Source organism: Monodelphis domestica, chromosome 8 (genome assembly GCF_027887165.1).
Source record: "Monodelphis domestica isolate mMonDom1 chromosome 8, mMonDom1.pri, whole genome shotgun sequence".
NCBI lineage: Eukaryota > Metazoa > Chordata > Mammalia > Didelphimorphia > Didelphidae > Monodelphis > Monodelphis domestica.
In genome coordinates this window covers 178,155,389-178,170,735 of record NC_077234.1, presented here as the reverse complement: position 1 = coordinate 178,170,735, position 15,347 = coordinate 178,155,389, and the positions used below count along the sequence as shown (strand labels likewise).

The 15,347-nt window shown below is 36.0% G+C and overlaps 1 protein-coding gene across 1 annotated transcript in view; it reads right to left on the bottom strand.

The window, feature by feature from the left end:
* The window catches only part of MYO16 (myosin XVI), a 727,392-nt gene that overhangs the window by 699,914 nt on the left and 12,131 nt on the right, over positions 1 to 15,347 (bottom strand). The gene's annotated exons all lie outside the window — the stretch shown is intronic.

The following is a 15,347-nucleotide window of genomic DNA, read 5'->3' as shown; positions in this document are numbered from 1 at the left end:
AAATTCAATAATATGATTCTCCAAAACTGGTTAGTTAAAGAACAAATCATAGAAACAATTAATAATTTCATTGAAGAAAATGACAATGATGAGGAGTCCTTTCAAAACAAATGGGATGCAGCCAAAGCAGTACTCAGGGGGAAATTTACATCCTTGAGTTCAAATAGTAACAAACTAGAGAGGGCAGAGGTCAATGAATTGGGCATGCAAATAAAAAACTAGAAAGTGGACAAATTAAAAATCCTCAGATGAAGACTAAATTAGAGATCCTAAAAATCAAAGGAGAAATTAATAAAATTGAAAGTCAAAGAAAGACTGATTTAATGAATAAGATTAGAATCTTGCACTTTGAAAAAACAAATAAAATAGACAAAGTACTGGTCAATCTAATTAAAAAAATGGAAAGAAGAAAACCAAATTGACTGTATCCAAGATGAAAAGCGAGACCTCATCTTTACTGAACAGGATATTAAGGCAATCATTAAAAACTATTATGTCCAACTATATGGCAATAAATATCGCAATCTAGGTGATATAGATGAAAACTTACAGAAATATAAATTGCCTAGCCTAACAGAGGAAAGAATAGATTACCTAAATAACCACATATCAGAAAAAGAAATTGAACAAACCATCAAAGAACTCCCTAAGAAAAAATCCCCAGGTCCAGACGGATTCACAAATGAATTCTATCAAACATTCAAAGAACAGCTAACCCCAATATTATACAAACTAATTGACTGAATAAACAAAGAAGGAGTTCTACGGAATTCATTTTATGACACAAATATGGTACTGATTCCAAAGCCAGGCAAGTCAAAAACAGAGAAAGAAAACTACAGACAAATTTCCTTAATGAATATAAATGGAAAAATCTTAAATAGGATACTAGCAAAAAGACACCAGCAAGTCCTCACAAGGATTATTCACTATGACCAGGTAGGATTCATGCCAGGAATGCAAGCATGGTTCAATATTAAGAAAACCATCCACATAATTGACCATATTAAAAAGCAAACCAACAAACATCACATGATTATCTCAATACATGCAGAAAAAGCCTTTGACAAAATACAACACTCATTCCTATTGAAAACACTAGAAAATATAGGAATAGAAGGGTATTTCCTAAAAATAATAAACAGTATATATCTAAAACCATCAGCAAACATCATCTGTAATGGGGATGAACTCGAAGCCTTCCCAGTAAGATCAGGAGTGAAAGAAGGATGCCCATTATCACCTCTATTATTTAACATTGTACTAGAAATACTAGCAGTAGCAATTAGAGAAGAAAAAGAAATTGAAGGTATTAGAATAGGCAATGAGGAGACCAAGCTATCACTCTTTGTGGATGATATAATGATCTACTTAAAGAATCCTAGAGAATCAACCAAAAAGGTAGTAGAAATAATCAACAACTTTAGAAAACTTGCAGGATACAAAATAAACCATTATAACTCATCAGCATTTCTATATATCTCCAACACCTCTCAGCAGCAAGAATTAGATAGAGAAATTCCTCTATCTGCTGAGACAAACACAGGAACTATATGAACACAACTACAAAACACTCTCCATACAATTAAAACTAGATCTAAACAAATGGAAAAAACATTGATTGCTCATGGGTAGGATGAGCTAACATAATAAAAATGACCATCCTACCCAAAATAATCTACTTATTTAGTGCTATAGACATTGAACTATCAAAAAACTTTTTCACTGAATTATAAAATAACATAACAAAGTTCATTTGGAAGAACAAAACATCAAGGATATCCAGGGAAATCATGAAAAAATAATGTGAAGGAAGGAGCACTTGGAGTCCCAGAACTCAAACTATATTATAAAGTAGTGGTCATCAAAACAATTTGGTACTGGCTAAGAGACAGAAAGGAGGGTGAGTGGAATACACCTGGGGTAAATGACCTCAGAAAGACACTCTATGATAAGCCACAAAATCCAGTATTGTAAACCTCAAAATTCCTTAGACTTATAAATGTTGGAAATTTCACCATTGGGATATTTCATACTTGGAAAATTTCTTACTGATAGTCTATTGGAATGGGAACCCCATTGGCATGGGAGGTTTTTTCTCTTCCCTTCTTAAGATTACTTTAGGACAGAGACCCTTTGCTGAACAATGGAAAGGACTTTGACCTATGCTTAAGCATAGAACAGGAATTTCTTTGAGTCTTGATTGATTTTAGAATTGATACAATGGAGATACTCCACCCTATTCAGTCCTAATAAGATTGAGTAAGGGCTGCAGCCTAGATCAAAATTTAATTATTCCAATCTCTACCATACTCAAGTTAACAGGATTTAGAAAGGGCTGGAACAAAGGAGTAAAGATTTAATCATTTGAAAAATATGACCTTCAACAGACATGTGCAAAATCCAGAAACCTCTGGGCGGTCCTGGGTTAAGCGAGAGCCTCCATTGACAGGGAAATTGATGAAGAGTGATTGGTAGATGTGAGGACTGAGGGGAGGCAACTTGGATGGTGTCCTTAAAGATAGGAGGGTCTGGAGACTCGAGAGAGGGGATTGAGTTTTTGGTCGGTGTGGTTCCTGGGCTCTGAGGAAGCTTGCTCTGAAGGAAGCTGAAGGTGGGGGCCTCTGAGACTGTTTCTCCATTTTGGACACGTGAGTAATAGGGACTGATCTCTTTTCTTTGCCCCAGCTATCTAAGGGCTTGGGCCTTTTGGCCCAGCCTAAACAGAAGGGGTATTTAAGCCCTATTCCCTTCTCTCCCCTTTCTCTCTCTATATATATCTCTAATTCCTTTCTTGCTCCTATTGTAATTAAACTCCAAAAAAGGCTGACGGCTGACTTGAGTTTTTCATTTAGGAATTACATAGCTGATTCCTTGGTGACCTTAAATTAATATATATCAGTCTTTTAAAGTGATTCCCTTGTAACATTGTGGCTGACCACACGGGAGTCTAAAGAATCCTCTCAATAAAACTTTTTACTATACTGTTTCACCACTTAGTCCTTTTTTTTTTAAAAAAAAAAAAAAACTTGGCTTAAAGACACAGCTGCTAGAACACGTGAGTATAAAAAACTTTTTCTCTTTTCTCCTTAAGTTAAATTGGAATCAGCAGTTTTTTCTTTTTCTTCCCTTTAATCTTAAGGGACAGCTGGGTAGCTCAGCGGATTGAGAGCCAGCCCTAGAGGCAGAAGGTCCTGGGTTCAAATCGGACCTCAGATACTTCCCAGCTGTGTGACTCTGATAGACAGAAAACAGCTGTTTTTAAATCTCAGCAACAGGACTCTAAAGTCCTGGCTGGAAGAACTGTTTCTAAATATCCTTTCCCTTAAGGAACAACTTCCTGGATTAAAAAAAAAAAAAAACCCTGTGGAAAGTTTGTTGCTTTGCCCTGCTCCCCACGTGTTTTGTGAAATTACAAAATATACATATAAAAATGAGTACTACATTCTTTGACAATTATATGGCAGCTGAAGAAGTAGGGGCATTGAGGAATGAAGGATACCTCCAAATTTTTATATTAATAGGTACTGTCATTTTTGTACTCCTCAATACTATATTTAGAGATGAAAAAATAAAAAATATTGAGGATAAAATAAAACAAAATGAGGATAAAATAAAACAAAATGAGGATAAAATAAAACAAAATGAGGATAAAATAGAAAATATTGAGGATAAAATAGAAAATGTTGAGGATAAAATAGAAAAAAATGAGGATAAAATAGAAAATATTGAGGATAAAATAGAAAATATTGAGGATAAAATAGAAAAAATTGAGGATACAATAGAAAAAATTGAGGATAAAATAGGAAATATTGAGAATAAAATAGAAAAACTTGAGGATAAAATAGGAAATATTGAGAATAAAATAGGAAATATTGAGGATAAAATGGGAGATATGGAAGATAAAATAGGAAAAATTGAGGAAAAAATGCAAGCCCAATTAGAAGATCTAAAATGTTTCTTACAGGATCAATGGGCAAACACCCACTCTACCAGAAACAGACCTGTTTCTGAACCTTTGAATGAGGAAATTTCCTTCCCTGAAATAGAGATGGAAAACACCTTCCCTATAGCCCAGTTAACAGACTGCTTCTCTCGTGCAGTGCAAATCTTGTCTGAATTTAATCCCCAAAACCCTTCCCCTGCAATCCCAGCTTCTCATGTTCCTTCTCCTACAGAAAACCAAATTCCAATGCAAGGGAGATCTTGTCCTCCTAGAGAAACCTGTCCTTGTCAAACTGACCCACAGGTGCAAAATTCAACTAGAGGCCTGTTTCCTCTAAGAGAAGTACCTGAAATAGGACGAAATGGGGATGTGGTGACTTTAAGACATAGGATACCGTTTACTCCCCAAGAAATAAATGAATTTACACGAAATATCCCCACATATGAACAAGATCCTTTTCTAGTAACAAAAAAGATGGGAGACATATTTTTTCAATATAATCCGTCTTACAAGGACGTTGAGAGCTTACTACAGGCTTTTTTAAGTGAACGTGAAAAAAATAAAATAATTGCTCATGTCAACAAAACCCGGGGGCGTAATGCAGCACATTGGCCATCTCAGGATCCCGAATGGGACTATAATAATCCTGAGGACTATCTACAACTATACCGTTGTAGAGAGGCCATCCTCACGGCCATGAAGGAATGTGCGGACAGTACAGATATGTGGATGGAACTGGAAAAAATTAAGCAAAAGGAAAACGAAACACCCTCCAGATTTATGGACAGAATTATCGAGTTTGGGGACAGATACTTAGATTGGGACTTAAATAAAGAGAATAGTTTAAGACAAGTTAGAAGAATCTTTGTAAATAATTCTTGCAAAGTAATTAAAAATTATTTTAAAACACAATGCCCAAGATGGTCAGATATGGACCTTGAAGAATTGCGAAAAACAGCTATATATGTTTTTAAGGGAAACGAAGAAAAGGAGAAAGAAAATAATGATGACATGGAGGAAATGAAGAAAAAAATGAGATGTGTAATAGATAGGATAACTAAATTAGAAAGTGGGCATGATAATGAACCAACGACAATTGCCCCTCTCCAGAAATCCAATTATCAATCCATTACTTGCCACTTCTGTGAGAAGAAGGGCCACAAAATGATGGAATGTAGAACCTTTCTTAAGATGTTTGGAAGGAATACACAGTTTAATAATGGTTTTAGAAATAATAACTATAGAAATTATGATAATGGTTATAGAAACCAAAATTCTAGAAATTATAATAATGACTATGGAAATAACTATAATGAATATAGAAATAAGAGCTTTAGAAACCAGAATTATAGAAATAGGAATTGGGAATTTAATGACAATGCTCAAATTGAAGAAAATTTTAATGATAATACTCAACAATATATGAGAAATGGCGCTCGTCCAAAAATTACTCGAGGTACTAATGACCCTCAGAGAGGTGCCCTTCAGGGGGGTGCCCAAGGAATATCCCAAACACAATGATGGTGCCCGGGGGGGGCTGGGGCACAGGAATCAGAGGATACAACCTTTGATTTCCCAGACCCTGATGTCCTACTACCCGTTGTCCCTATCCACTGCCCTCCCCATACTAATGAACCCCATGTTACTTTAAAGGTGGCTAACACCTATTATGATTGTCTATTAGACACCGGAGCTTCCTGGTCTGTATTAAAGAGAACACCTGATTTACAATGTTATTCTATTGGCTCAGAGAATGTAATGGGAGTATCAGGAATAACCCAAAGAGGTAAAAGACTTCCTCCTAGAATGGTGTCTGTAGGACCCCTAGAGGTACAACACTCCTTCCTTTTGATGCCTGACTCCCCTTTAAATTTGCTGGGGAGGGACCTTCTATGCAAACTCAGAGCCACAATAACCTGCTCCCCAGATGGCTCATTATCATTAGAAGTACCAGAGGAATCTTTAAATTTACTCCCTGTACTTCTCTCTGAAAACCAGGAGGCAAAAGAACCTTCCATTTTTGAAATACCTAAAGATATACCGGAGTCTCTTTGGGCCACATCTTCTTCTGATGTAGGCTTACTTAAATCTGCTGTTCCTGTGCAGATAAAAACTAAATCTAGCCCACCTCCTTCTATCCCTCAGTATCCCCTCTCAAAGGAGGCAATTGAGGGTATTACACCAGTTATTAACTCATTAATAGAACAGGGAATAATAATCCCTTGCAAATCTGAATACAACACGCCCATCCTGCCAATTAAAAAACCAAAAAAAGGACCCGATGGCAAACACATCTATAGATTCGTACAGGATCTAAGGGCAGTGAATAATCATGTTATAAAGAGACACTCCGTAGTTTCTAACATACATACTATTATTTCATCTATTCCTAGCACAGCTACATACTTTACAGTAGTAGACTTGTGTTCAGCTTTCTTTTCCATACCAATACATGAAAACTCCAGGCATATTTTTGCTTTCACCTGGAAGGGCTCACAATATACCTGGTGTCGGCTGCCACAGGGTTATGTCGAAAGTCCGAGCTTATTTGAGCAAATTTTGAGCCAAGACACAGACAATATAACATTTAAAAATAGCAAATTAATCAAATATGTAGATGATCTACTCTTGGCTTCAACAGATGCAGAAACATGTCAAGAAGATAGCAAACACCTTCTTTTGGAATTGCACAAAAGAGGACATAAAATCTCTAAGGATAAAGTTCAATGGTGTCTCCAAAAAGTAGAATATTTGGGATTCATCTTGACTGCGGGTGCTCGTTATATTTCTCCAAAACGAATTGAGAACATTCAAAAATTGAGTGCTCCTACCACTAAGAAACAGCTGAGAGCAATTTTAGGAGCAACAGGGTTTTGTAGACAATGGATTCCTTGCTATGGGGAAATCACTAAACCCCTTATAGCATTAACAAAGGATTCAGTTCCTGAACCCCTCAAATTAGAGCCTGAACACTTGTCAGCTCTAACAGATCTGAAAAAGGCTATCATGTCTGCCCCTGCTCTAGGCATCCCAGATTACAACAAGCCATTTACTTTATATGTGCATGAGCGAAGAGGAGTAGCCTCTGGTGTGTTAACTCAGACTTTGGGACCTTCTCAGCGCCTAATTGCTTATTATTCTGCCCAACTAGACCCAGTAGCAGCAGGAGCACCACCATGCCTTAGAGGAGTAGCTGCTACAGCCTTACTAGTAACAAAAACCGTTGATTTAGTATTGGGATGTCCATTAACAATAATGTGCCCACATGAGATTGAAGCATTATTGGTAAAACATAGAACACAGGCATTCTCGGATCAGAGAATTACAAGGTATGAAATAACCTTATTAAATAGTGAAAATATTACCTTGAAACGCTGTTCAACTCTTAACCCTGCCACCTTGCTTCCAGATTTACCTACTTCAGGAGAACCACTACATAACTGTGAAACATTAGTGTCCATGGCAGAAAAGCCTCGAGATAATCTCTTGGACACTCCCTTAGACAATGCAGATCTGATTTTATTTACCGATGGTTCCTCTTTTATGAGGGATGGCATACGTTACACTGGAGCTGCCGTAGTCTCAGAATTTGCCACTGAATGGTCAGCTTCACTACCTTCTAACATTAGCGCTCAAGGAGCAGAACTCATAGCTCTAAAACAAGCTTGTATAATTGCCAAGGATAAAAAGGCAACAATTTATACAGATTCTAGATATGCTTTCGGCATTTGTCACTCAGTCGGGATGCTATGGCTCCAAAGAGGATTTTTAACCTCAGCTGGAAAATCCATAGCTAATGAAGAAATTATTAATGAAGTTCTTTCTGCTCTCAAACTGCCTAAAGCCCTAGCTGTAGTTCATTGCTCTGCCCATACAGGTGGCTCTGACCCTGTCTCTAGAGGAAATGACCGAGCAGATGCCGCTGCAAAACTAGCAGCCATAGAAGGACCTGGATTAATTTTAACATTAACAACCACTGATAATTTAAATTTATCACTCTCCTATAATGAAAAGGAAGTGGAAAAATGGAAACAAAAATTTAAAGCAAAACAAATTAATGGAGTATGGGTGTCACCTGAAGGAAAACCCCTGCTCCCTAGAAGTTTCTATAACCAAATTTGCCAATCTATTCATAAAAATGGTCATTTTGGCACCCAGGGCATCGTGGACTCTGTCAAGAGAGTATGGATAGCCCCTGGTAGAACTACTGTAGCCTCTAAAGTATGTTCATCCTGCCCTATTTGCCAGGCATATAACCAACATGCATATCGTGGAAAAGCCTTTGGGGGACGTCCTCTGGCTTACACACCTTTTGAACACCTACAGATAGATTTCATAACAATGCCAAAGGCTGGACGTTATAAATTTTGTCTAGTAATTGTAGATCAACTAACCAGATGGCCGGAAGCATTTCCTATGACCCGAGCCACAGCAGATTTTGTTGCAAAGATACTTTTAAAAGAAATTATTCCTCGTTTTGGCCTACCAGCACGTATTGACTCCGATAGAGGGAGTCATTTTACCGATTCTGTCTTAAATCAAATATATTCTTGCTTGGGGATAACTCCAAAATTCCATGTTCCATATCACCCCCAGAGCTCAGGCCAAGTGGAGAGGATGAATAAAGAACTTAAGACTATGATTGGAAAATTATGCACTGAGACCCATTTAAAATGGCCTGAAATTCTCCCTCTGGCCCTATTTTATCTTAGAAGCAGGCCTAGAGGAGACTTACATATTTCACCATTTGAGATGCTTTTTGGACATCCGCCTATACAGGCTAAGCCTTTCTCCCCGGCTTATACATCGCTATTAGGGGGAGATATTACTATTGCTTCCTATATACAGGAGTTACAGCACAAATTACGTGAACTTCATGAATCTGGAGCTGCAGTACAAGCTGGACCATTAGACTTTTCTCTGCATGACCTGAACCCAGGAGATAAAGTTTATATCAAGAATTTCAAGCGAACTGGAGCAACTGAACCTTCATGGGAAGGACCATTCCAAATATTATTAACTACTCCAACATCTATAAAGATTGGAGAAAGAGACTCTTGGATTCACTGCTCACATGTGAAGAAAGCATCTTCTGCTGAGACTGATTAACTCTATCTTATCATATGAATTGTGACTCTATCTTATCATAAGAATTGGAGATAATAATCCATAGACAAATGGATGCTTTTTTTCTTTCAAGAATATATTGAATTACTGATTTTTTTTCTTATTTTTTCTTATTTCTTTTCTTTTATTTTTTGATCAGAATATTTGATTTTTTTTTCTCATTTTTGTACTGAAGGTACACATAATTAATATTAATATTTTTCCCTGCAGTAATACAAGTTAATATATATACTCTTGCTATAATATCAATATATGCCTAAAAGCTTTAAACTATGGGAACCTGCCATTTATTGATAAAATATTATAGGACTGTGATTAATGTTTGTGTCTGATTCCAGGAAAAGGGATAAAAACAAGGAGCACAGACTAAACCTGAATAGTGCCAATAGAGCACACATGAAATATTAAAGTGAGACTCAAGGTTGCGACGCTTAACTTATGTTTAAGTCGTAGGACTTCCTTGTATCTACACTCCTTTTGAAGTACTCAAACAAGTACAAAGCTTGACTATCATGCTGGCTCCCTATATCTCTGAAGGAAAAAAATCAGACAAGGGAATGACATTTCCCCATCAAAATAGAATTCTAATTCTTTCCTTCTTATATTATGGCAACTTCCTGTAGTCTTGGCTACAAATGGCTAAATGAAATATTACTGCATTCTGTCCTACATGCTTGTGGGATAGAAATTACTTTAAATTGGACCTATACAAGGTCTATTTTGAATTTTTCTTATGTTTTTGATTATTTTTCTATTCTTTTGATAATTGACACATATACCCCCATAACTGAACATTGCATTCTGAGCTAAACTTGATATTTTTTTTTAAATACTTACTTCAGGGGGGATTGTATTTTAATTTAAAATCTAAGAATTTTTGAATTTTTTTTGTTTGAGATTTTATTTTTATAAAAATCCAAGACTTTTGTTTAAGATTTTACTTTTATAAAAAATTCAAAGATTTTGATTTTGTTCAAGAAAAGATCTTCAAGAAAGAAGCTTGAAACTTTTATATCCAGAGAATGAACTGTTGCAGAAAGATGCCGAAAACCTACACTTCATCAAGAAGATCAAGAATGAACTTTGGATGTGATTGATTGGACTGAACTTTTGATTGAACATTTATTGTAACATTTATGCCAAAAGGGACTGCCCCTAATTTGGCTTTCTGTCAATGCGCCTAGCAAACATTGGTTTTGCTTTCTTTTCTTTTCTATTTCCTCTCTCACTATTCTAATTTCTCCTAGAAAATTGAATATTGTGTATATCTTTAGTTAGAAGTGAATTTAGAACTACAAAATGATTATGTTAAATGATCAATGGGGAGACTAGTCTCCCAATGATCATCAGGGGGGATTGTAAACCTCAAAATTCCTTAGACTTATAAATGTTGGAAATTTCACCATTGGGATATTTCATACTTGGAAAATTTCTTACTGATAGTCTATTGGAATGGGAACCCCATTGGCATGGGAGGTTTTTTCTCTTCCCTTCTTAAGATTACTTTAGGACAGAGACCCTTTGCTGAACAATGGAAAGGACTTTGACCTATGCTTAAGCATAGAACAGGAATTTCTTTGAGTCTTGATTGATTTTAGAATTGATACAATGGAGATACTCTACCCTATTCAGTCCTAATAAGATTGAGTAAGGGCTGCAGCCTAGATCAAAATTTAATTATTCCAATCTCTACCATACTCAAGTTAACAGGATTTAGAAAGGGCTGGAACAAAGGAGTAAAGATTTAATCATTTGAAAAATATGACCTTCAACAGACATGTGCAAAAGCCAGAAACCTCTGGGCAGTCCTGGGTTAAGCGAGAGCCTCCATTGACAGGGAAATTGATGAAGAGTGATTGGTAGATGTGAGGACTGAGGGGAGGCAACTTGGATGGTGTCCTTAAAGATAGGAGGGTCTGGAGACTCGAGAGAGGGGATTGAGTTTTTGGTCGGTGTGGTTCCTGGGCTCTGAGGAAGCTTGCTCTGAAGGAAGCTGAAGGTGGGGGCCTCTGAGACTGTTTCTCCATTTTGGACACGTGAGTAATAGGGACTGATCTCTTTTCTTTGCCCCAGCTATCTAAGGGCTTGGGCCTTTTGGCCCAGCCTAAACAGAAGGGGTATTTAAGCCCTATTCCCTTCTCTCCCCTTTCTCTCTCTATATATATCTCTAATTCCTTTCTTGCTCCTATTGTAATTAAACTCCAAAAAAGGCTGACGGCTGACTTGAGTTTTTCATTTAGGAATTACATAGCTGATTCCTTGGCGACCTTAAATTAATATATATCAGTCTTTTAAAGTGATTCCCTTGTAACAGTATTTGATAAAAACTGCTGGGAAAATTGGAAGACAGTATGGGAGAGATTACGTTTGGATCAACATCTCACACCCTACACCAAGAAAAAATCAGAATGGATGAATGACTTGAATATAAAGATGGAAACTATAAGCAAATTAGGTGAATGCAGAATAGTATTCATGTTAGATCTTTGGGAAAGGAAAGACTTCAAAACTAAGTAAGAGCTAGAAAAAAATTACTAAATTTAAAATCAATAATTTTGATTACATCAAATTAAAAAGGTTTTGTACTAACAAAACTAATGAATCCAAAATTAGAAGGGAAGTAACAAATTGGGAAAGAATTTTCATAACAAAAACTCCTGAAAAAAGGTCTAATTGTACAAATTTATAAAGAACTAAACCAATTGTACAAAAATTCAAGCCATTCTCCAACTGATAAATGGGCAAGGGACATGAATAGGAAATTTTCAGTTAAAGAAATCAAGACTATTAATAAGCACATGAAAAAGTATTCTAAATCTTGTATAATCAGAGAAATGCAAATCAACACAACTCTGAAGTATCAGCTCACACCTAGCAAATTGGCTAACATGACAGCAAAGGAAAGTAATGAATGCTGGAGGGGATGTGACAAAATTAGGACATTAATGCATTGCTGGTGGAGTTGTGAATTGATCCAACCATTCTGGAGGACAATTTGGAACTATGCCCAAAGGGTGCTAAAAGACTGTTTGGCCTTTGAACCAGCCATAGCACTGCTGGGTTTGTACCCCAAAGAGATAATAAGGAAAAAGACATGTACAAGAATATTCATATCTGTGCTCTTTGTGGTGTCAAAAAAATGGAAAATGAGGGGCTTCCCTTCAATTGGGGAATGGCTGAACACATTGTGGTATATGATGGTGATGGAATACTATTGTGCTGAAAGAAATAATAAAGTGGAGGAATTCCATTGGAACTGGAATGATCTCCAGGAATTGATGCAGAGTGAAAGGATCAGAACTAGGAGAACACTGTACAGAGACTTATACACTGTGGTACAATCAAATGTAATGGACTTCTCCATTAATGGCAATGCAGGGATCCTGACCAACTTGGAGGGATCTATGAGAAAAAACCACTATCTACATTCAGAGGAAAAGCTGTTGGAGTAGAAACACAGAAGAAAAATAAGTGCTTTAATACATGGGTCGAGGGTATATGGTTGGAGATGTAGACTATAAATGAACATCCTAATGTAAACACCAATGATATGGAAACAGGTTCTGATCAAGGACACATGCAATACCCAGTGAAACTGAGCATCAGCTACAGGTAGGGTGAGTAGATGGGAGGGAAGGAAATAATATGATTCTTGTAACCAAGAAATAATGTTCTAAATTGACTAAATAAATTAAATTTTTTAAAAAGACAAGGTATAAGGGAAAAAAATAAATACGAGTAAGTGACATACAATTTAATGTGATGAGATACTATAGACAAATTTTCTCATCCTGTAGTTTGAAAGTCATTCTTATCTATATGAACTCAAGTTCTAAGGTTTGGTATTTATTTTATGAGGAGACTTGGATAATTGGTATATAATCATTATAAGCGAATGTATTCATTGGTTCATTGCTTAATAGTTTTTATAGTCCAAGATTTCCTTTCAGAACTTGAAAGAGAAATAAAAAGTATCTGTAGTCTGCCCTCCCACAAGTCAATATTCTAGTTTCATTATCTGAGTAGATCTGGATTTGTGACCAAAGCTAGACTGAGAAACAAAAAGCATATTGCCACAGAAAAAGGGAGGGGTCTTACAGTTCTTGAGCTTCTATTATAGCCAGATTTCTAATTAAATATTATGCTATATATAACAGTCTACAGTAAAGGTAAGGGAATCAGCATTTATATATACTTAATATGTGCCAGGCACTATGCTAAACACCTTAAAAACATTATCTAATTTCATCCTCAAAAAAACCTTTGAGGCAGGCATTAATACTGATCCTACATTACAGTTTTGTCAAAGGAGCCAACTAGAAATTATACGATTCACCAAGGTCACACAGTATTTATCTGAAGACAGATTTTAATTGAGGTATTCCTAAAAGCAGTCACAATGCCCTTTTCACTATTTCAACTAGATGCCTCAAGGAACAACCATAGGTTTTAGAGCTATGTCATTATCCAAGAAGTTCACTGAATCATGAAAGGGACTGATTCTAAGAATGACAGCATCTCCAACAAAATCAGGACCTCAACTTCAAGAAGGCAAGAAGGAAAAGAGAAAGTTAGGGATGAAGACAAGAATAAAGGAAGGTAAATGGGAAGAGAGGGAAGGAAGAAAGGAAAGAAGTGAGACAGGAAGGGAGGGAGGAAAAAATAAATAAGAAACAGGATTAGGAAAAATTGTAATGGAGGTCTAAACAAGCAGAAGAAAACAAAACATTGGAGAAGAAATTGATTGTATTAAATATAGAAAGCATTGATGCTGAGTGAATTTCTTTAAACTGACCCTTTCCTATCTAGATAGGGGATAGGTAGGAAAGAGAAGAAAAAATCTGAATGAATAGAATGAATGGAAACAAATTATGATCATATGCTCAACTATTATAATTGGAAATATTAATTGAATGACTTCAACCAAAAAATAGATGATAGGTAAATATATTTGAAAGTATAAGACAACAGTGTATTTGTTTATTTTTTAATAAGAAATACATGAATGTAAAGATTTATTGATATTGAAAATAAGGTGCAGTTCTACTTGGAATTGAACTTCCTGTGAGACACAGTTCTTCATTCTTTGGAGTTGAGACTGAAGAAGAATCTGCTGTCTGGACCTGAGACCCTGTTCCTGGTGAGGCTGTTCTTAAATCTCTTCCTTTTTACTGACATGTGGTGAGTGAAAAGGCTGATTCCTTTCCTGGTTATATTTTCTGGAAAAAAAAAAAAAAACCTAGCCTCAGGATGAGACTTCCCCACGTCCTTGGTTTTGTTGAAGCCAACTAAGTACTAACTCTCCCTTCCCTGGGTTAAGCCAGGGGCTGGAAGTAAATTACTTAGTGCTTAGGCTAGATATCTTACCCTATCCTTTATCTGATTATCTGATAAAGTGAAGTGATACTTTACTCTATATTTTGTAAATAAATTGCAAATAAATCTCTTTAGAATAAATTAAATTCCTGGAAACCTTATTTGAAATATAATCCAGTCTAACTTTTTTATATAATTAACCCCTTTTTTGCCTTTACAGGAAGAAAAAAACAAAGTTGTTAGAAAAGTTACTAGTAATTGAAAGAATCAGAAAAGGTTTCATGTGGATGGTTATAGTCGAGTTGTGTCTTAAAAGAAAGGAGAAATTCTCTGAAATAGAGGTATGAAGGAGTTCATTTTAGGCATGGTAGAAAGCCAGCACTGAGGCAAACAGATGGGAAGAATGGCATATTTAGGGCAGGGAAACCATTCAATAGACTGATATAAAACTCTAGACCAATCTTATACCAAGATAAATTCAAAATGGGTAAATGACTTAAATATAAAAAGTGAAATCATAACTAAATTAGGTGAACATAGAATAGTATACCTGTCAGATCTGTGGGAAAGGAAGGAATTTAGGGCCAAACAAGAGATAGAGAACTATACAAAATGTAAAATGAATGACTTTGACTATATCAAATTGTTTTAAATTTCATAGAAAAAAACCCAATGCAACCAAAATTAGAAGGAAAGCAACAAACAGGGAGAATATTTTATAACAAAACTCCCTTACAAAAGTTTAATGCCCCAAATATATAAGGAAGTAAGTCAAATTTTCAAAAAATCAAGCCACCAAGCAACAAATTCTCAAGGGACATGAATAGTAATAAACAGTAATAAACATGAACAGTAATAAAAGTTCGAGGTATAAGGGACTGCCCTAGAGTGTTGGTAGAGTAAGAGAAGAGGAAGTGGTATATTTAAGAGAACAACTGACTGGAACCATCTATATGAG